Raw genomic sequence first — 24,700 nt, forward strand, 5'->3', positions numbered from 1 at the left:
TGAACACCAATAAGTGCAACATGATTTACATTTTTTATGAATAACCAAAAAAAAAAAAAAAACAGGCAACCACCAGGATCAAAATGTTCCTCACTTCACTAGGTAGATACATTTAGCTTCCAGGACAAAAGACAAAGGATGTTTTCATCCCCAGTGTCTGCAACAGCAGTCAGATAATTATGTGTTAATAAAGGCAGTAACCAGCTGGCTCAATCACTTCTGATTGACAGAGGTAAATTATTTACAGGGAACGAATGGAGTCAAGCCAAGGGGAAAAAGAATGTGTGGTCCAGCACTCTTAAATGCTTATGTGAAAAATTTCTTTTTTTTTTTTTTTACATATTAATATATATAATAATAGCAGCAATTCCACCGCAGACCAACATTTGACAAATTTGTCCCAATATAGAAACACACGGGTGTTGGAATGATGGTGCTGCACCGCAGTATGGGGCCTAGAAACCAGGGTTTAATCCTCACCCCTACTTACGGTCTTTGAGGGGATTCTTATTCACCTGTACCCTTTCGTCCTACAAAGAACATGCAGAAGGTAGATTAACTTTTCTTTCTTTCTTATCTTCTTACTTCCATTTTCCTCCTCCTACCTGTTTACTAGTTAGGTAATGCCCTGGATGTCACCTGTCAGATGCTTATTGGTGGACCAACAGCGACTTCATCCTAAGAGAAGACTCTACTTGTGTTCTCATTGTTTTATTCTTTATATATTTACAGTACTAGTTGTCAACTTCATTCTGTACAGTATGTCAAAAAGTCAAACACTGGCATGTTCTTCCCTCTACGTGGTTTATCTCTATGTGGTCTTATACATTACAAAAACAAGCTAAAAGATGGACCAGCACAACAGTTAGGTGCACCCAAATTTTCGACCACACTGCAATTAACACCGCAGTTATACAGGTTCACCTTTTTTGCTGTCCATATAGGCAATATTGACTTGTAAATGATTAACTAACAATCTGGTCAACATAAAGTTCTTTATTTGAAGCACAATTCTACACGAAAGGTAACTTACTGAAAAAGTGTTGGTGCTTAAAGTGCTTCACTGAGCTGAAATTTAAACTCAAGATAAATGAAATAAAAAGAAAATCTAAATTAGAAGTGCAAGTGTTTTAAGGGCTTCAAACTGCAGATCTCATTTAATGATAAGAATATTACATATGGTTAATGCAGTAACGAGACGCATATTATTGACATAGGCTACATGACATGACGTAATTACATTTTGAGTCAGTTTGCTGCTGATATTTTTAAAGTGCCTTAAAAAAGATGAACTGTGTGATATGACGTGGTAAAAGTGACCCGGACAGAACGAACAACGCTGAACGTGAAATAGACACCACAGGTGAAGTAAATCCAGCTAAACACAGATACATGTGGAGCTGTTAGACTGGGTTTGATGGTTATTTCACACAGATGTTTGTTTGTATCATGCACATTTAATGATGTTTTATCTATCGAGTCGAGCGCTGAGCAAATCGGTTATTTACGCCGAGAGTCGCGGTGAAAGCGAAGCGCAAAACTCTTCTCACGTCAATCAACTAAAGAAAACAACAACTGAGACAAACACGTCACGTCTTCTAATCACCGATATTTGATTGATGTTTTTACATAAAAACCAACATCTGTAACAGCAGCACAGATGCTCACACATATTTTACACACTCCGCCATGATATTACTACTCTACCGTTGATGACGCTGGTCCCGTTCTTCACTATCTCTGATTGGTTTAGACATATAGCTACGATTAGATATGGGCCTAATGTGTGTCTGTTGTTGCACCGGAGACTTTCAGAGTCAGAGACTCTTTTTTTTTTTCCCTCGAACGGCTGGTCGCTCCGGTGCGACCTCAGATTTTTTCAGTCGCACCATTGAGAAATTAGGTCTGTCTGGTCTCCCAAACTATGTTTTGTTCGAGAAGTCAAAAGGGGTTTAATGATACTATGTTCAAAAATGCACGTCAACAATGAGCAAGCAATCAAAATTGTTTGTGCACTGATGTGCAGTGTAAAATCAAAGAGGAAAAATAAATGAATGAGTTGATTGGGCTACGTGAACAGCATGGATTGTTCTGTAGTGAGTTGGAGGTTAACAAATATTTTTTGCAATGCAACATTGGTATTATGTTTTAGGGTGACAAATACTGTAAAACTGATAAGGTCACAAATACTGTAAAACGTGTGTGCCGATGTTTTCCTAATAGAAACTATATTATGCCCCTGTCCCAAGTGTTATATATTATGATATAACATAATATCATAATATATAACAAGTGAATCATAATATATAACAAATCATATATAACAAATCATAATATATAACAAATATCATAATATATAACAAGTGTTATACAAGTGAAACTATATTATGCCCCTGTCCCCTGTCCCTGTCCTCTGCCAGTCGCAGACTGGAATCCAGATATTTAGCATGCTAGATATCTCCCTTCAGTTGGCAAACGCTCGATGGTCTAGCGGCGACCAGTCGGCTAGCTAAAATCAGGGCAAAAATCGTGTAGTGTGAACTAGACATAAGCTTTAATATGATAGACAGATAAGGCAGACTCTGAAAATGCCTAGCATGTCAGGCCCTTTTTCTTTTTTTTGTAAACCTGAACATTTGGCACCAGAAAACATTTTTTGTTTCCTAATCCTATTTATAAATAGTAATGCTCTTGTCCTTGGCACTACAATGACTAACAGCAGAATGGCATGGTATTGTGTTGTTCTAGTTTGAGAGCAACAAATGCAAGAGCATGGTTGGGATTTTAAAATACTGTTTAAACTTATTGGCCTCTTTATTAGGAGCATACCCTGTTAGAACTGGTTGTAGATGTTCAGTTGGACCGATTCTGTGCCTTATTCCTGTACCTTGTTCCCATTCCTAATGTCTTTGTTCACCCTATATATGGCTTTCCTGGTTTTAAACTTGCCTGTTTATTGGACTTCTGATTATGAGTATGTCTAATAACCCTGTCTGCCTGTTCTGGGGGATTTGGGAATTGCCCAAATAAACACTACATCAATACTATGCATATGTCCTGCCTGTTCTGGCAGCCAGACAACACAATTCTCTCCTCTGAATTAAGCTTGTGAGATTGAGTGAGTGAATGTGTGATTACTGACCTGTTTACCCCTGATCAGAATCAAGCGGTTAGTAAAACCAAATGAATCAATACATAAATTGAGTTAGACTAAAGCGAACATACAAGTAAAACTATTACAAGCACAAATTATTAAAAAATACATAAATAAAATAACTGCAGTAACCGTAGCATCACTTTATTTATTATATTTAATTAATGGACATTATTTTGGCTTTTATTTGGGCCAGTTCCTTTTCTAAAGGAGTCAGACTGCACAGATATTTCCATCAGCTTTTATCTGGAGATTTTCAGAAAAGGTCATTTTTATAAGCAGGATAAATCATTTGTTCTCTGATACCAATCTCTTGCCTTCATTTAGTCATTTATCACAGCGAGAACATTGTGAATGATGAGCAGTGATAAACACCACATTTCAGTCTGAGTGAGACTCTCTGACAGGCCTGCTGTTTAAAAGTGATTCCTCAGGCTAGCAAGTTATCTCCATCCAAGACCTGTTCCCTCCATATGCTTCCTGCAGGCATCAAAGCCTCAGCTATTAGATGCTACAGGGTGGACAGATGCCCAGCTCCCAGTGCCACATCCCAGAGGCCTGAGCTTTTGTTTGCCTTCCATTTCAGAGCAGGTGACTGTTGGTATCAAATATAAACTGGCCCTTGGCTGTAATAGCCTAGTGCACAGGATTTCGCAGAGTAATTTGTACAGGGCAATGAGCAGTGAGGGAAGCGGCATGGAGAGTAAATACTTACCTCTGATCTGTTTACACAATTGACTTAGGTTTATGAGCAATGGGAAAGACAAGACCTCTGCATATCTCTCTCTCTTGTTCTTTTGTGTTTGCTTATTTTTGCTCAATAACTGCACATCGTGTTTCCCAGCAGCCAGGGGTTAGTGTGCCAAAGGAGGGATAATATGTCACATCAAGGTACAATAGAGCAACTGGGTAAACAGAGCAACCAAGTCCCAGACGTTTGTCCTGATTTTATTTCTTGTTCATGCAATAAGCTTGCAAAATGAAATATTAAAATGATTCTCAAACTGAACCTGAATTAAAGCTGTTATATTTGTTAATAATAAATTTATATTAAATAATTATAAAAACAATGAACATGGTGCAGGCAACAACGCAGCTTGAATGACCTTAACATTTATTCATTCCTTCATTTTCACTGCATACCAAGAACAAACTGGAACTTCATTTATTATAAGTGGAATTTCAGCCAGCCATAACCTCAACTACAGTCACTGTCAAAGAATATGTTCCAGCATTAAATGAGACATGTATGCATAAATGGATGTTTTTTGTTGCTTTTATTAACATGGGCTTCCCTAATTAACATTGGGTTGTATTTACCCGACGGTGTCACTATCCCCAATGTCTCAATTGCTAACAGACGGCATTGAGCTGGAATCTCTGGTGACTGTGGCTGAAAGAAGGGCCCTAAGCAAACTTCACTCCATCAAGGACAAAGAGAACCACCCCCTGCACACTGTTATCATAAAACAGAGGTTAGTTAGTTAGTGTTTAGTTTTTAACTCCATGTCTGCCCTTTGGGCCATGTTCATGGCAGGAAAGGTTGTGATCTGTCTTTTATTTACTTATTTCATTTGAATTAGAGAAGTTATGTCTGTTGTCTATGTATGTTCATTTATATGTATTGCTTCAGTTTTGTTAATGACAGGAGTGTTGTTGCTTTTGTCTTGGTAAAGAGTTCCTTTATGGTTTTTGCTGAGAAGATCTGTTGTCTTTCATGGTTATAGATGACACTTTCCAGCATTAAATGTTTTATTGTAATCTGTGTTTGGCATGTTGTGCAATATGGGGCGGTTTCGCCTTTTATCAGGTACATGTGTGTTAATCTTGTGTGTCCAATACGGCATCTTGTGTACACTGTCTGGAGTATGTACAGTGACAGACTGCTGTCACTGAGCTGCTCCATGGACAGACTAAAAAGGTCCTTTGTCCCCAAAGCCATTAGGCTCTATAACTACAGCATTCGAGGACAGCGGGTGATCACTAAGGTAGTGCTGGGCGATTTTCCCAATTAATTCGGTTAATTTGAATGAACGTTTTCACACGATGTACAAGTTTACATACCTTATATTTTAATTAAAATACCAACAAAAGCTATTCTCACAAAAAACACACAGGAGGGGGTGTGTTCGAAAACCAAGTGAGCTCTCTACATAGACGCATTTTTACGTCATCCATTGCGCGCTCCAGAGAAGTATTGCTAACGATGCAGGCAAAGAACAAAGTTATCAAATGTAAATAAATTATTACTGAATTTCAATTAGTTTAAATGTTTACAAATGTATTTATTTGCAAGTTCGGGCTTGTCAGTGACAATTTAACCGTTTTCGGTACACAGAGGAAGATGTTAGTTGACATGCTAGCATGTTGTGCCACCTAATCCCATTGGTTTGAATGGCAGGATGTTAAATGTGTTAGCTTAGTAAGCGAAACCCAATGTAATCCCTGTCTAAGTAGTGCATTCAAATAATCTGAGTTATAAATCGATGACTTATTAGAATTCTCTCTACTGAGGCAGCTGCTTATGTAGGCAGTAAGAGAGCAAGGTTAATGTAAGGAGGTTATGCTTGCACATTATTTAAAGTAAAAGTTGTTTGTGAGCTATTTTTAAGGATATAGCTAATTAAATCTGTTTTGTTTTAATTATTGTTATAATTTGTGTTACACATTTTCTTGTGCTTGCACAATTCAGTCCCTTAAAAGGATATTTAAAAGTAACCATTATTTGCAAAACAGAAAAACTTTTGAACTTCATTAAAATTACTAAATTAGGAATATACAGTGTATCACAAAAGTGAGTACACCCCTCACATTTCTGCAGATATTTAAGTATATCTTTTCATGGGACAACACTGACAAAATGACACTTTGACACAATGAAAAGTAGTCTGTGTGCAGCTTATATAACAGTGTAAATTTATTCTTCCCTCAAAATAACTCAATATACAGCCATTAATGTCTAAACCACCAGCAACAAAAGTGAGTACACCCCTTAGTGAAAGTTCCTGAAGTGTCAATATTTTGTGTGGCCACCATTATTTCCCAGAACTGCCTTAACTCTCCTGGGCATGGAGTTTACCAGAGCTTCACAGGTTGCCACTGGAATGCTTTTCCACTCCTCCATGATGACATCACGGAGCTGGCGGATATTCGAGACTTTGCGCTCCTCCACCTTCCGCTTGAGGATGCCCCAAAGATGTTCTATTGGGTTTAGGTCTGGAGACATGCTTGGCCAGTCCATCACCTTTACCCTCAGCCTCTTCAATAAAGCAGTGGTCGTCTTAGAGGTGTGTTTGGGGTCATTATCATGCTGAAACACTGCCCTGCAACCCAGTTTCCGGAGGGAGGGGATCATGCTCTGCTTCAGTATTTCACAGTACATATTGGAGTTCATGTGTCCCTCAATGAAATGTAACTCCCCAACACCTGCTGCACTCATGCAGCCCCAGACCATGGCATTCCCACCACCATGCTTGACTGTAGGCATGACACACTTATCTTTGTACTCCTCACCTGATTGCCGCCACACATGCTTGAGACCATCTGAACCAAACAAATTAATCTTGGTCTCATCAGACCATAGGACATGGTTCCAGTAATCCATGTCCTTTGTTGACATGTCTTCAGCAAACTGTTTGCGGGCTTTCTTGTGTAGAGACTTCAGAAGAGGCTTCCTTCTGGGGTGACAGCCATGCAGACCAATTTGATGTAGTGTGCGGCGTATGGTCTGAGCACTGACAGGCTGACCCCCCACCTTTTCAATCTCTGCAGCAATGCTGACAGCACTCCTGCGCCTATCTTTCAAAGACAGCAGTTGGTTGTGACGCTGAGCATGTGCACTCAGCTTCTTTGGACGACCAACGCGAGGTCTGTTCTGAGTGGACCCTGCTCTTTTAAAACGCTGGATGATCTTGGCCACTGTGCTGCAGCTCAGTTTCAGGGTGTTGGCAATCTTCTTGTAGCCTTGGCCATCTTCATGTAGCGCAACAATTCGTCTTTTAAGATCCTCAGAGAGTTCTTTGCCATGAGGTGCCATGTTGGAACTTTCAGTGACCAGTATGAAAGAGTGTGAGAGCTGTACTACTAAATTGAACACACCTGCTCCCTATGCACACCTGAGACCTAGTAACACTAACAAATCACATGACATTTTGGAGGGAAAATGACAAGCAGTGCTCAATTTGGACATTTAGGGGTGTAGTCTCTTAGGGGTGTACTCACTTTTGTTGCCGGTGGTTTAGACATTAATGGCTGTATATTGAGTTATTTTGAGGGAAGAATAAATTTACACTGTTATATAAGCTGCACACAGACTACTTTTCATTGTGTCAAAGTGTCATTTTGTCAGTGTTGTGCCATGAAAAGATATACTTAAATATCTGCAGAAATGTGAGGGGTGTACTCACTTTTGTGATACACTGTACATATAATTTTAGAGACTACGAAACAGATACAAAGCACCCACATAAACCTTTCCTGCCGTGAATGTTACAAGAGTAAACATGGCGTTAAAAGATAGAGATATATACTGTAGATAGAACCATTATTTGCACAATGTAATCATTATAGGTGGTGCTGTTACTCTTTTTGCACTTCTGCAGTCTTTTAAATTAAAATGCAAAAAAAGAAATGTCTTTTTTACTCAATGGCATTATACAAGAACAAACAAAACAAAGAAAAATCGCAATCGGAACCGGTAATAAATTTGAAAATAATCAAGATTTAATTTTTTTGCAATATCACCCAGCCCTACACTAAGGACTGAGGGCCTTACATGTAGCCATGTATGTATGAGTATATACTGTACATGTATATATGTGTACTTAAGTATATTCATACACATGCGTATGTACAGGGGTTGGACAAAATAACTGAAACACCTGTCATTTTAGTGTGGGAGGTTTCATGGCTAAATTGGACCAGTCTGGTGGCCAATCTTCATTAATTGCACATTGCACCAGTAAGAGCAGAGTGTGAAGGTTCAATTAGCAGGGTAAGAGCACAGTTTTGCTCAAAATATTGCAATGCACACAACATTATGGGTGACATACCAGAGTTCAAAAGAGGACAAATTGTTGGTGCACGTCTTGCTGGCGCATCTGTGACCAAGACAGCAAGTCTTTGTGATGTATCAAGAGCCACGGTATCCAGGGTAATGTCAGCATACCACCAAGAAGGACAAACCACATCCAACAGGATTAACTGTGGACGCAAGAGGAAGCTGTCTGAAAGGGATGTTCGGGTGCTAACCCGGATTGTATCCAAAAAACATAAAACCACGGCTGCCCAAATCACGGCAGAATTAAATGTGCACCTCGACTCTCCTGTTTCCACCAGAACTGTCCGTCGGGAGCTCCACAGGGTCAATATACACGGCCGGGCTGCTATAGCCAAACCTTTGGTCACTCGTGCCAATGCCAAACGTCGGTTTCAATGGTGCAAGGAGCGCAAATCTTGGGCTGTGGACAATGTGAAACATGTATTGTTCTCTGATGAGTCCACCTTTACTGTTTTCCCCACATCCGGGAGAGTTACGGTGTGGAGAAGCCCCAAAGAAGCGTACCACCCAGACTGTTGCATGCCCAGAGTGAAGCATGGGGGTGGATCAGTGATGGTTTGGGCTGCCATATCATGGCATTCCCTTGGCCCAATACTTGTGCTAGATGGGCGCGTCACTGCCAAGGACTACCGAACCATTCTGGAGGACCATGTGCATCCAATGGCGGTGCCGTGTATCAGGATGACAATGCACCAATACACACAGCAAGACTGGTGAAAGATTGGTTTGATGAACATGAAAGTGAAGTTGAACATCTCCCATGGCCTGCACAGTCACCAGATCTAAATATTATTGAGCCACTTTGGGGTGTTTTGGAGAAGCGAGTCAGGAAACGTTTTCCTCCACCAGCATCACGTAGTGACCTGGCCACTATCCTGCAAGAAGAATGGCTTAAAATCCCTCTGACCACTGTGCAGGACTTGTATATGTCATTTCCAAGACGAACTGACGCTGTATTGGCCGCAAAAGGAGGCCCTACACCATACTAATAAATTATTGTGGTCTAAAACCAGGTGTTTCAGTTATTTTGTCCAACCCCTGTATGTCGATGTAATATATATAGATATGGCTATATTGGCCCAATTCAATTCAATGTGCAATACCCATCACTTTATCACTTTACTATTTAATATTTAATCTACAGTATATTAACCATATACTGAATACTTGGCACTGCACCTTCCTGCACATTTAATTCCATTCGTTTATTTACACTCAATCCATCCTCATCATTAATAACTGCTCTGAAGTGCAACATATGTAAAACTCAGGTTACCTTCAATCTTGGTTATGTTTGTGCTGTTTTATTTTTTTTATTTTTTATTTTTTTTATTCAAATTTATACTATTGAATTTTTATAGTGTGTATTGATGTTTCATACTACTGGGACTTTATTAATCCTGGAGGAAATTAAAGTATCTATCTATCGATCTATCCATCCATCCATCTATCTTAATATGAAGTTCATTTTACAAACCAAATTCCAATTATTCAGTATCAAGACGCCTTACAAGTATTTAGACCCTCTGACTTTTTGCACACTTTATTGAAATTAATATTATTCGCCATTTCATCTATTAATCTACACTTAGTGATGATACAGCAAAAATATGTTTTTACATTTTTGGCATTTAACAGACACCTTTATCCAAAGCGACTTACAATACAGTAACAGTACATAGTCTAAGCAATTGAGGGTTAAGGGCCTTGCTCAAGGGCCAAACAGCAGCAGCCTGGCCATGGTGGTGCTTGAACCAGCGATTTTCTGATTACTAGTCCAGTACCTTAACCACTAGACTACAGCTTGATCAGAAACCTATTTTTTAAAGATACATAAAAACTCTACATATAATTATTCTGACAGATTGCTCTAGCACTCCAAATTGTGGTCAGCGGCGTCCTGTTTATTTATCCTTAAAATGTGTCAAACTCAATGAGTGCACTTGCTGCAATTCCAATTGATTGGACAAGGTTTGGAAAGGCAGACCTGGTCAATAAAGAAATCCAATATACACTGCAATGTCTGGGTAACAAGCAATACAGTTCATGGCATAGATCAGAGCATTGGCACAAACTTGAATCTTCCTAGAGTTTGGAAAATTGGACATCTAGGCTAGAAGGGCCTTGATCAGGGACACAAACTTAAACTGGGGCAAAAGTTTGTTTCAACCAGATGAAGATCCAAAGTAGACAAAACAACACTGTAGTGGCTTCAGGGCCCTCGAGTGGCCCATTCAAAGTCCAGACTTAAACACTATTAAACATTTAGGAATGGCGGTTTATGGTCCCAGAGAAGAGCTGCCATGAAGAATGAGATAAACTACCCAAAGTTGTTATTGCTACCACCAGGGCTTTTACCAAATATTTAATAAAAGGTTTGAACTACTTTTGTGAATTTAATTTTGGATTAAAACATTTAAATGTAAAAAAGGCCTATAAAAACACGATCAAATCTTTAAAAATGTATTTTCACTGCATCATTACGAGTTTCGACTAATGGGTCCATTCCATTCCAAATAAACTCCACAACATAATGTGCAACAAGTCAAGTGAAATGAACACTTTCTAAACACTGTAGGCTTTTTTCCCCCAACAAAAACCCATTTTGGTTTGACATTTGGTGACAAACTTTAAAAATGTAATTTTTTTTTATTGATGATGAATAAAAAGGTACCTACTACTTCATCTTACATTTATATTTTCAGCATTTAGCAGACACTTTTATCCAAAGTGACTTAAAGTTTACAGTCTTAAGCAATTGAGGTTTAAGTGGCAACCAACAGTGGCAACCTGGCAGTGGTGGGGTTTGAACCAGCAAACTCATGCTTACTAGTCCAGTACTTTAACCACTAGGCTACTGCCCTGCAGTTGTCTTACTGGTACGCTTTTAGTTGCCTTATGTTTCATTTTTTAAAAACATTTTAAAAAAAACAGTCAACTATTTTATAGTGAGACTGCAATTGTGTAATCCATTTAAAGTTTTACTTTAATGTTTCTGTTATCCTGTCCCCAAACTAGTTAAATGGCTTTTTATCAGCTACTCAATCCAGATCATGGTCACAGAACCGATCCCTAAGACGCTGGGTAAGTTAGAAACACACACCGCTCAGTGCAAGTTCATCACACACTCATTTAAACTCACCAACAAGAGAAATAATCCAGAAAAAACCCACAGAGATAAAGGTAGAACATGCCAAACCAACAACAAAAGTAGGCAAGGATCAAATTACGGTTACTGGAGTTGTGGGAGAGGTAAAAAAAATTAACAAAAACAAAATCCAAATTAATTAAAAGTTAACATCTCTAGATCCGTTACAGTATAGTAGCAAATGTATATAGAACAGCCTTATGACATTGGAAGCAAAATAAAACCTTTAAATCCCCTAATTTCCCAGGCTCAGAAAATCTCATTTATAAATCCAGGCACACACAGTATCATATGGTTAAATTAAACTTTGCTGGATGGAAAGTGACTTTTGATTGTATTAAATAACAGATGCCTTGCAACAGTCAGTCCAGCATGAAATTCAACTTTAATTTCCCTTTTGAAGACTCTTCGGCATGTCTATATCTTATTTTGAGACATTGCCACAGTCTATCGGCAAACATTCATAACCTCGGGCGTACAGACTTCTTGGTAATTTAGGTCTAAATACCACATTGTGCTGTGGGAGATTTAAATATATAGGAGCTTGCTGTGCTCAGGTCTGAACAGCTACATCACGGGTGCTTTTCTCCCCAGTGAAGGCAATTAAACCAGTCTGAATCACTAAAGAGCTGTAGGTGAAATTAGAGGCAGGGGACACAGCCATTTCGATGTCCAAGAGACGAGAACATCTACTGCTTCAGGGAGTAAGAAAGTGTGTGTGAGAGAGAGATAGAGAAAGCGAGTGAGAGAGAGAGATAAGAATGGATCAGGATTCTTATGAGAAAAAGCAGGAAAATGCTTATGAGGTGAGGGAAAAAAAATCACTTTCATTTTTCATCTCATTACACCGTGCCGGGAAGCGCCTGTCCTCACGTCACAATCAATACCTGGGCATATAATATCTATTAGCTGCTAGTCATAATAGCAAAACCTGAGCGCGACCGAAATCTCATTTTGTTTGGCTTTATGGAATAACAGGGTTGATAAAGGCAAAGCGAATGTTGATTAATTTATCCATTTCTCCTGGTCATGGATGAGCAATTCTTGTTTGTTGGACGCACCACAGAATTAATATGGAACAAAAGTTTGTCAGTTCCTTTTGTTTTTTTTTTACACTCAAGGTGTTGGTAGATGTTTACAACATGGCAATCAGTACTGACAGAATACTACATTTTTAAAAAAGACACTGAAAAGTGAGACTACTGTTGTATTAGCTTAGTATTTTATTTTTGAAGTGTGGTCATAGCTTATGTCAAATTACCTTTTAGAAAATCGATTTGGACAGCCACCCAAGAAGGATGGACCCTGCTGAGTCTGGTTAATCTCAAGGTTTCTTCCTGTCATTTTCAGGGAGTTTTTCCTTGCCACAGTCGCCCCCGGCATCAGGGGTTTTTGTATCTGTTGGTCCTGGATTTTGTAAAGTTTCTTTGAGACAATGTCTGTTGTAAAAAGTGCTATATAAATAAAGTTGATCTGACTTTAGAGCTATTACCTGCAAATATACTGTATAAGCAGATTTACATTTACATTTTCGGCATTTACCAGATGCCTTTATCCAAACCAACTTGCAATACTTTGACAGTATTCAGTCTAAGCAACTGAGGGTTAAGGGCCTTGCTCAAGGCAGCAACCTGGCAGTGGTGGGGCTTAAACCAGCGACCTTCTGATTACTAGTCCAGTACCTTAACCACTAAGATACAATGTCCCTAGGACAGATAGGACACGATAGCAAATTTGCACTGATCTTTTGCCTTCTTAAACAATCAGACCTACAGTATATTAATAAAGAGTTTCGGTCACAGACTTTGATCTCTAGAAGCCTTCTTGCAACCATTAACAAAATATAGTGCTAAAATTTTTCTGACTGCATCTGTTATGGCGTAACATTACACAATTTATTTATTAGGATTTTAATATCATGTTTTACACACTTTGGTTACATTCATGACAGATACAGTAGTTACTCAGGATTCATCAGTTCACAAGTTTAATGTCAAACACAGTCATGGACAATTTTGTATCTCCAATTCATCTCACTTGCACGTCTTTGGACTGTGGAAAGAAACCGGAGCTCCTGGAGGAAACCCACGCAGACACAGGGAGAACATGCAAACTCCACACAGAAAGGACGTGGACCTTGTTGCTGTAAGGTGACAGTGCTACCCACTGAGCCACCGTGCCGCCCCATTACACAATAAGCATGAACATATGATTAATTAAACTACTTATTCAAAGACAGTCATCATTTACCCAAACATGACTCATATGAATTTGCTTTTGAATATCATTTTCTAGTTACATGACCAAATGAAACTGCTCATATGCCCACAGATCACTAGCCTTAAAGATTTTTAAGGTTATTGCTTGATGACGTTCAGAATCAGTTTCACTGGCCAAATATGTTTGCACACCCAAGGAATTTGTTTCCGGCTGTTAATGTGCAAGGTGACAAAAACCTACAACGATCAGGCAATATGACCACCTTTTTAATATTGTGTTGGTCCCCCTTTTGCTGCCAAAACAGCCCTGCAACTGCGATGCACTGTGTATTCTGACACCTTTCTATCAGAACCAGCGTTAACTTCTTCAGCAATCTGAGCTACAGTAGCTCGTCTGTTGGATCGGACCACACGGGCCAGCCTTCGCTCCCCACATGCATCACTGAGCCTTGGCCGCCCATCCTTCCTTGGACCACTTTTGATAGATACTGACCACTGCAGACCGGGAACACCCCACAAGAGCTGCAGTTTTGGAGATGCTCTGACCCAGTCGCCTAGCCATCACAATTTGGCCCTTGTCAAAATCGCTCAAATTCTTACTCTTGTCCATTTTTCCTGCTTCTAACACATCAATTTTAAGGATAAAATGTTCACTTGCTGCCGAATATATCCCACCCACTAACAGGTGCTGTGGTGAAGAGATAATCAGTGTTATTCACTTCACCTGTCAGTGGTCATAATGTTATGCCTAGTCTGTGTATATCCTACAGGGCTGGCTAATAGCAAGGCAAGCTGTGTTCAGTAAAAAAAAAAATTGGATTACCTTGGCCATGTTGTAAACTAGGTAACTGAGTATCCAAAAATACTCTTTACTTAGACATGTTTTTTTCCAGGATTTCTTGCCAACCAGTGTAATTACACTAATTAATTTTAACTGCTATAGAACTTGTTCCTAGGGAATACACTTTTAGAGTGCAAATGAGATCTGTGGCACGCTGTTCATCCTTAAAGTTTTCATATGACATAAAAAAAAAAACATTAGCTCAGAACTTCTTGACACTTTATCTACATTTCTGCACAACATGCACTAGAACTACTCTTCAGGCTTTAATGTAGTTTGCATCCTAGAGTAGAAACCCCTTAAACAGCACATTCTTTAAAGCAACCATGTGAAATGGAGAAGACAGGTTATTTCACTGATGTACGACGCATCACTTCATAGAGTCTTATCTTGGTCCATTTACACACTTGCACTTTAGTTCTGGACCCACGACATCTGGACCCTGAATTTGCTCAGGCATATGAGAAAGCAGTTTCTGATTCCAGTCACGTTATTTTCTGTTTTAGGTTTTGCACTGGCAGGGAATGAGGTGCTGTAATCTGTGTATACACTATGGAGAACATTTAGACTTTATACATAGTATTTTACACAACAGAATGACTACTTGATACAGGGGCGTCCAAGTGGTGCAGCTCTCTAATATGCCTGCCTAGAATCATGGATTTTTGAATTTCAATGGTGCTACCAATCTGTTTTGGCACTTACACAGTTGGCAGTGTCTACAGGAGAAAACGATCCTCCAAAAATGTTTACAAAAAGTAAAACTAACAAAATCAGCTTGAAACGTGAGTAATAAAGTATGTTCACACTTTTCAGAAAAAGCAAAGGCTTAGTAAAATCTGTTTCATTTGGTAACAAAATCTGTATCCTAAATCTTAGTGCTGTACTAAATAATAATGTTACCAACAGTGCCATTCTTATTTAGAAAAAGAAGAATGCCTTTATTTGTCACATACACTGATCAGCCATAACATTAAAACCACCTCCTTGTTTCTACACACACTGTCCATTTTATCAGCTCCACTTACCAAATAGGAGCACTTTGTAGTTCTACAATTACTGACTGTAGTCCATCTATTTCTCTACATACCTTTTTAGCCTGCTTTCATGCTGTTCTTTAATGGTCAGGACCACCACAGAGAAGGTATTATTTAGGTGGTGGATGATTCTCAGCACTGCAGTGACACTGACATGGTGGTGGTGTGTTAGTGTGTGTTGTGCTGGTATGAGTGGATCAGATACAGCAGCGCTGCTGGAGTTTTTAAATACTGTGTCCACTCACTGTCTCTATTAGACACTTCTACCTGGTTGGTTCACCTTGTAGATGTAAAGTCAGAGACGATCGCTCATCTTTTGCTGCTGTTCGAGTTGGTCATGTTCTAGACCATCAGTGGTCACAGGGCGCTGCCCACGGGGCGCTGTTGGATGGATATATTTTGGTTGGTGGACTATTGTCAGTCCAGCAGTGAGGTGTTAAAAACTCCATCAGCATTTCTGTGTCTGATCCACTCATACCAGCACAACACACACTAACACACCACACCATGTCAGTGTCACTGCAGTGCTGAGAATGACCCACCACCCAAATAATACCTGCTCTGTAGTGGTCCTGTGGGAGTCCGGACCATTGAAGAACAGGGTGAAGCAAGCAAAAAAGTATGTAGAGAAAGATGAACTACAGTCAGTAATTGTAGAACTACAAAGTGCTTCCATATGGTAAGTGCAGCTGATAAAATGGACAGTAAGTGTAGAAACAGGGAGATGATCATAATGTTATGCCTGATCGATGTATACATATACACATTAAATTCTTTTTCAAAATATCCTAGCTTGTTTGGATACTGGGGTCAGAGCACAAGGTCAGCCATTGTATGGTGCGTGACTCTGGAGCAGACAGGGTTAAGGGCCTTGCTCAAGGGCCCAACAAAGGCTGCATAGCAGAGCCTGGATTTAAAACGACAATCATCTGACTGATAGTCCAAAGCTCCACCCATTCGGCTACCACTGAGCCAATTTTTACTCTTTAGTAAGCATTACTAATTATTTCCTGTATGTTTCAGCCCATCAGGACCATTACAACCAGGGTGATCCACGTGTTTACTCCGATTACATAATATTTATATTACTACATGTTCAGTCTATTGTCTTTAGTATAGCAGAACTGAAAACATAAGGGTAAAAAATCTGGTACACTTGCATGCAAACACAAATAACCTCCCCACATGTTCCAGACACCAGTAGAGAGCCAGATGGTTTATTTTACACTTGTTTTTTGTCACCTTAACTGCTATTTATACGCCATGTCAATCTGTCTCAGGTACTCCCAGCCGGGAGCTTCTATTTCCAGCAGCAGAAGGCTGGATGAAAAAAGAGCAGGTCATCTAGCGGAGTATTAAAATCACAATTGTTTTAAAAGTACTCATTTATTTTCATTACCTGCTTTTTAAAGGTCAGGGTTAAGGTAGAAACACCGGGCACAGGAAGGAGTGCTGGACAAAGCACCACTATCACAGAGCATCACCTGTGTAATTGAGCACAGCCGGTTTACTTTCTGTAGGTTTATGCAAAGTGGGAGAACATTTAAAAGTCCTGGACAAAACCCATGCAGACACTAGATCATGAACTTTCACACAGTGGCAGAAGGCAAGCATCAAACCCAGATCCCAAACACCCAGTTGTGCTAACATGTGACTTTTTTTTTTATACCTTTTTCACAGTAACAATTTTCTACATAAAATACTGATCTAACAAGTTACTGCATTAGGGTATAAAACTGTATCTTAGGGGAGCTTTCCACTCATTGTTACACTAAAGCAAGGCTAATTAGCCAGCATGTTAGCTATGTGATAACTTCACCAATATGAGCCTTATGTTGGCTTTTCTTTCTGTTGTTATTCGTCAGTTTGGCTTGTGTTAAATAAAGTGATTAAATTTTACAACAAATTACAAATCTGCTGCTAAATTTCCCTTGCTTGTTTCAGTGCAGGTAAAATGAATAGAAATTATGTTTTACACCTAATTAAATATTAATTTTAGGTGTTTCAGTCACACTAGTTGCTAACAGGTGTTTAAAATCAATTATGTGCTTTTGTATGTGCTACTGTGTGCAAGGCAAGGTCGATAAGACATGGTTCTGATCTAAACCCTGATGAACACCTTTGGGGTAAATATCGAGCCAAACATTACTTTTGCCCAAATCAGCAGACCTTACAAATGATCTTTTGACTAAATTCCCACAAAACACACCTATGTGAAAAGACTTTGTTTTAGTAAAGTGGAGTTTGTATTGAGCAGAAATGGAAGGCATATTACCTCCAAATTACTGTGTATTGTTTTGGAACTGGATGTCCAAGTTCATGGTCAGGTGTCCACATACGTCTGGCCATATAGTGTACCGCTCAGTCTCAGGGCTGGATCTCAGGTTCTCACCCCTTGACTTATGTACTAATGGTGAGAGTTAAGCTTTGGTCCATATGGTGTATGTCATTTATTTGTGATTTATGACCCAGATATTGGGACACCCATTTGAATTTCTGAATTCATGTGTTTCAGCCACACGAATTGCTAACAGGTGTAATAAATTAATTACATAAAGAAAAAAAATTATATATGCTTCAAACTTTGCAGCAACAGTTTAGTGAAGGCCCTTTCCTGTTCCAACATGCTCTATAAAGACATAAACAAAAGCTTGGTTTAAATAGACTCCAGTGGCCTGAACAGAGGAAATGAAATGGACCAACAATTGAGGTTTTCTTGACCAACAATCATCAGCCATACAAATGCTTTTTTACTGAATGGGCACAAATACCCACAAACATACTTCAAAGTCTTGTGATAAGCCTTCTCAGAAGAGTGGCTGATGTTACAGCTGAAAAGATCACAGAGGTCACTTTATTTTAATTACATTTGTTTTTGAAATGGGATGTCCAGCAAGCTATAATCAGGTGTCCAAATACTTGTGGCTATATAGTGCATGTAAAAAGTAAACAAGTATATTTCTGTTTATTACTCTAATTATAATTGACTTTATAATAATTTTAGCCTTAACAAGTAAGTAAGCAGGCAATGTTATACACATTTCAGAATCATGGATACTGTAATGTTTAACATCACATATTTTGACATATAAACATTGAAAATAAACCACTAAGAATGTACTGATGTAAAAACACTCATATATCACAATCACATACATGACCAAGTGTGTACCCGCATGTAAATGATGAACACGCTAAATGCAGAGATTACAAGAGGGTATAAAGCATATAATAGTTCATTGTTATAGCATACATTATTGATTAGCAATAAATCAATAACATTGAGAAGTAACAGGTTTAGTAGTAGTAACAGTCTGCTCTTTACAAATATTAGTCTAACATGTATTGAGTTGGCTCCCTTATTCTTTAAGCCCATGAGAAAAACCATTCACAGTGAGATTGGTGTTGACAGAACTAATACAACTGGTGCTCTCGCTCTGAAACCATTGCAACTTTGCTCTGGGGTGAAATAAAGCAAAATGAAACAACCAGCTGATCTCTGCAGCGCACTGTGCAAGGAATAAGGAATAACGCAGGCTTATGTTTGTGACGATAGTAATATTCCTGATTATGAGCAATGATCTGAGTGAAAGTGGAGGGAGGAAATATATATCACATACTCCTACCCAAAAAGTAAACACACAAGCTCTCACACAAGAGTGATCTAGCTGGAGCCAAATATATAACCCTGCCAGTGACTGTGGAATGGCTCAATTTCTCATTTCATGTGGAAAGCTGCTTTACGCTCTTGTGGGCAAAGCCGTCTCTTCTCATTAAGCACTCTGTATTCCAACAATAAAGCCAATAGAGAGGGAACAGCACTTCACCCACCCACAAACGCAGCTCTTCCAAACAAAGAGCCGCTGATTAGCCGCCATGCAATATTAGCAGCATTCATTAGCAGGTGCTGACTAAATTTTAAGCACTGGCCAATGAAGGATGAGCACTTTGCAGCACTTCAGGCTTTTGTCACACTAGTCTGAAGGTGTTCGGTGTTCAGTCAACATTAAATACCACTATTGCAAAAAAGGAACATATCTTGTGAATGCAATAAAACAGTATTGATGAACAATGCTAAGCAAGTACATTTTAATGAAGATAATAAAATTATCAGAATGGCTGTGTACATTTCTTCTTGCTGATCATTTAAATAACATGTTCTGCTGTGGTATACCTTTTAACCACAAGAGTCCAATTCTATATCTTGCACATTTTACCCCTAAACATGCAATTCTATTGCCAAGAAACAACTAACACATTCCAGCTAGTATAACAACATTTAACTAGCTTAGGTACAAATTGAGATTTTAGCTAGAGCCGACACACAATATGGCCTTAACCTGCTCCTGGATTGTTGCAGTACAATCTGTAAATAAGACTAACTAATGCGTATAAATTTTCATAATATTAGGAGAACACCTTAAGGCATGATGATTTACTTTGCATAGCAGATTCTGCTGCATGGGAAATCCAAGCACTCTTCTCTGTGACCCTTATTGGCTCTCAGCCATGACCCCAACACATCACCACATGACTGAGTTTCTGAACTTGTAATTGTCAACATTAGTATGTTTGGTATAGTATAATAAGGTATGTTTAGTATGTATTTGTGTGTGGTAAACAGATGCTTAAATCTATCTACCTGAAATCCTTTAAACGACAGACACTCAGTGCAATGACAAAATCCTGATGTAGATAGATCAGGGCTCTACCTTTGGTGTCAGTACTGATTTACTACGCAGTGCACAGAACACATTCAGACACATTATTTTAGCAATTTAGCATGCCAGCTAGCCAAAGTCAATTTCAAAATAGCAATAAACTGTAAAAATATAGTGGACTGTAATAGCTGTATGAAGATAAAATTAGTACAAGGTTTAACACATGGCAGTGGTTAGTATTAGCATAGCTTTGCATCGGTATAACAACTGTAGCATCAAATAAGGATTTGCATGTCTGATTTAGTGTACTAAAGCTAAATGTCTCAACTTCTCTATTTTGTATTTACTGGCAGCTCAGGTATATTTATTGTTGTTTAAAAAGGATAAAGCATATTATTGCACCAAGACGATTAAACTGTTCTAATGTATATGTATGCATATGTATAATGTATATAATCAAAAGGTAATCCAAAATTCTTAAGGGGCCTAAAGCCAAACTTGTCGAAATATAAATACAGTGAGGGGAAGGTTACAAAAAAAATACATCAAGTTCCAGATAATTATGCTGCAAATAAAGATGTTTTTATAAATATTCAACCCGGTTTGATTATAAAATACATGGACTTTGATTAGAAAGATTTTATGAAACAAGTAGCAATCATGGTGAAGGTGAAGAGGTTGCCAGGGAGAAAATAATTAAACATTATTATACAGACTGGTTTTGGGGAGGAAAAAAAAAAAAAAAAGATTAAGGTGCTTGCATGACCTAAACAACGAACTGACCATAACCTTATGTAAAATGTATAAAGTCTATTTAAAGGGACTTTAAAAATCTTTAATGCTTGCATACGTAGTTTACCCTATTTGAGGTCTGTTATGCTAGCCCACCACTGCTGAGATCTGTGTTCAAATCTCAGTGGAGTTATCAGCTGGATGGGCATCTACACAGATGTCTTTAAATTTGAAAATAAAGCAAATCAGTGGGCAATGTAGTAAAGCACTTTTGCGACAGGCTGGTAGTTATCAAATCAGGTCATATAAATTAAGTCGTTAAATAAACGTATTTTTTTGCTTTGTTTTCTTTTCTAAAATTCCTTTTAATGAAAATGTGACGAATGCATTATTGTATATTTTTATTTCCAAATCTAACCAAAATACCAATCAAACCAATCAGAATTAGGTATCCAAGAGAGGTTACTGTTTATAAATCATGTATGCCCGGGTACACGATCATTAGCACATCTCATAAAAAATTTGCAGGTTAAACTGGAAATAAATTTCTATTTTAGTCACTATGGCAGAGGAAATGTCACCATTTTTGCAAAATCACCCCAAGCAGACTGACTGCTACAGTGCTAATCACCCAGATCATAACAGCTCTTCAGCATCATGTCAGTTTAAACAGAAATTAAAGGTTTCTTCTACTGTAGTGTATGTTTAACTCTAAAACATCTCCATAAAAGCTGAAAGACTGTAGTGCATTTAATATTTTAGAAATGGCCACAGCATTTTTGCTCTTTAAATTCCACCAATTTAAAATCCACCAATGAAGCGTAGTTACAGAATCCTGTCTACTGCCTTCACAAATTTGGCCAGTTCAGTTCCTCATAACAGACAGTCACCTGAGCCACGTTGAACATGAATTTGCTCCAGGTGGAACTGTTTCAATTTATCACGGTTTTTCCCCACATAGATTTGCCAGCTCCTTTGTTGGCAAACCTGCATTTCTCTGGAACTGTGATGCCAGTTTTCTGCTGGCATACTTTTATCTTTTTAGAGAACTCAGTCACATTGCAGCATTTTTTTCAGCCATCAGGAAGGATTTTCTGCCTTTATTAGCATGAAAGAAACATGATTAATGTAGTTCATGATATTAAATAAATGACTAAAATGCTACCAAAACGATTAACTTACATTAGATGCAATATCTTGAATTGTTTTCAATTCAATTTCAATTATATAAATGTTAAATTTCAGACTGATGGATTGTCACTAACGATTAGTGATGGCACCGTATGACAATAATGAAAACAGATTATTTTATTCTAAATGATTTGCTCATTTGTATTCTGTTCTGTTGCAGCTCTGGTGGTTTTAGAACACTACCCATCTTTGACAATCCCATTTACCATGAGCTTGGCAATGACATTTGAATTTTTGCAGATTCAATGTGCACACAAATAAGAGTCTATAGGGGGACACACTGGATCTCCCAGAATCTTTTCATTTAAAAACTGCCAAACTCTGTTTTTGCTGTTGGTGCACGAGGTAACTACTAATAAAATATTTTAGCCTATTGCCTAGGGTTTGAGTAATGCTTTCATGATGAGGACACATTTTCTAATTACCTTTCCAGTATCGAGAAAGGCTTTTCCATTACAGCTTTTGTAATAGTAGCCGACTTCAGGGAATTAGGAATAAGAAATAGTTGAGGGCAGGCAGGACTCAGCAGACTGATCTTTGGTCTATTCTCTGAAGTGTTACGTTTAATTGTACAAAGTCGGCTGCTCGGTTTGAATTAGGATCAGTGTGTTTGGAGCTAGATGCTCTTTAGGGAGTCAACCCATACATCCAATGGTACACAGGACCATCTGGTAAAAGCATGATTGGGAGAAACGGCAGCATTCAACAATGAGGTTAAAGTGAATAGTACAGAAAAAATAGTATTTGGGGGGGAAAACAGTACAGGCTGTTATGCTTTTTGTGTAACTGTGAACCTAACAATTTTTCATCTCAGAAAAAGAAAGTATTTGAATAATCTAATCTGTACAGACCTTGAATATGATCAAGTAAATTTGCATATACATGTGCGGGTACAAAGAACTGATTTAGTTTATAAAACTTGGCTGGCATCCAACATTGCAAAACATCTCAAGGCAAGACCAGTGCTTTAGATGGATAAAGATAGCTCATGCTTGCTTTATTTCAATTCAAAACTCAAAACACAGTACTTTCTTTTAGTATTCCCGTCACATGTCTATCCTAATCTAGAAACCCTGTCTGCAAGTGCATTGAGTGATTTCTAAACTGACATACAGCATCATTTAAAAGCAAGTAGACATGACTGTGCAGAGGAACCTTGAATAACAAATAAATGGAACCTTTACCACATCAAACCTTACCCCTCACTCAAAACCCAGATAACCAAATGTAAAGGTACAAGAGAAAAGAGAAAGAGGAGGGTCAGCAACAACATTGATAGATACAATTAAATGAATAAGGGCAGTTGTAGCCTAGCGGTTAAGGTACTGGACTAGTAATCGAAAGGTCACCGGTTCAAGCCTCACACTGCCAGGTTACCACTGTTGGGCCCTTGAGCAAGGCCCTTAACCCTCAACTGCTTAATTGCTCACAGCACTGTAAGTCGCTTTGGATAAAAGCGTCTGCTAAATGCCGAAAATGTCAATGTCAAATGAACAACAAACAAGCCATTAAGAGGCCTAAATGCTGTTTTGGAGGTACACTATCCCTATGGTTGCCTTGCCAGGAGTAAGAATTGATTTGAAGGCTCTTAATAATAATTAATAATAATACTGTAGATGTGCTATTGTAAAATCAATTTTTATATGCTTCCAATTTTGTGGAAACAGTTTGGGCAAGGCCCTTTCTTGTTCCATCACTTTGCCTTACTTTACAGTAATGTTGTTATATTAATGCTTGTGATTTTGGAATGGGATATTCAACAATCCCATGCTCAGGTACCTGCATATATTTGGTCATATAGTGTAATTTAGAACCTATTCATGACTTGTTCATTACTGTTACATGAACAAACAGGGTTAACACCATCAAATAGCTCCATTCATTTTGTTAATTTATTGATTAGCTGATATTTGATAGTAATGCTGTGTACTATATGTTTGTTTATGTTGAGGTACATAGTCTCAAATATAAAATTAAGCATGTAGAAGTCCAATCATATTACAGTATGTATTATATTATGTTGAGGCTGCTGCTCTCTAAAAAGTATCATTCCAGTCCATTTCCAAATATGCATAAACAAAAATACGTCAAAACCCACAAACTAACACAGTAGATCAGTTTAAACAAAGGTGTGGTCAAAAGTTAATGGGGGTTTTTGGGATTCACACATTACGTTACTTCATAAGAGTACTGTGAGTTTTTTCTAAGTATGAAAATCTGCTAGATTAGGTAAAAGTATTACAATTGAGCCGTTCTTTAATGCTTCATTTACAAACAAAATTCCAACATCTGTCAGGTATGGGGGGTGTATGGTGCTATAGTGCCAATGGCATGGATACATGCACATCTGTGAAGGCTTTTTTCTGTATGATATCGTTTTCAGGGAGGTCCCAATGCCAAATCTCACTCTGCACATGTTACAACAGCATGACTTCATAGTAAGAGAGTTCAGGTGGAAGACATGGCCTATCTACAGTCCAGACATGTTTCCATTGAAAGCGTGTGTAGCACCCCTATCCTTAGCAGTAAAGGATATCTGAGGTAACAAGGGTGAGGGCTATGGCCCGTAACTAGTAGTAAGTAGTCAGTCAATATCTATACTCAGCAAGTAACTAAATGCTTTTAAAGTAACAAAACCAGACACCAGTTAAATAATTA

General features: G+C 38.4%; 1 protein-coding gene across 1 annotated transcript in view; it reads right to left on the reverse strand.

The window, feature by feature from the left end:
* Positions 1 to 24,700, reverse strand: part of hs3st1l1 (heparan sulfate (glucosamine) 3-O-sulfotransferase 1-like1) — a 201,967-nt gene that overhangs the window by 176,108 nt on the left and 1,159 nt on the right. The window lies entirely within an intron of this gene.

This window comes from Trichomycterus rosablanca, chromosome 5, assembly GCF_030014385.1.
Source record: "Trichomycterus rosablanca isolate fTriRos1 chromosome 5, fTriRos1.hap1, whole genome shotgun sequence".
NCBI classification, from domain to species: Eukaryota; Metazoa; Chordata; class Actinopteri; order Siluriformes; family Trichomycteridae; genus Trichomycterus; species Trichomycterus rosablanca.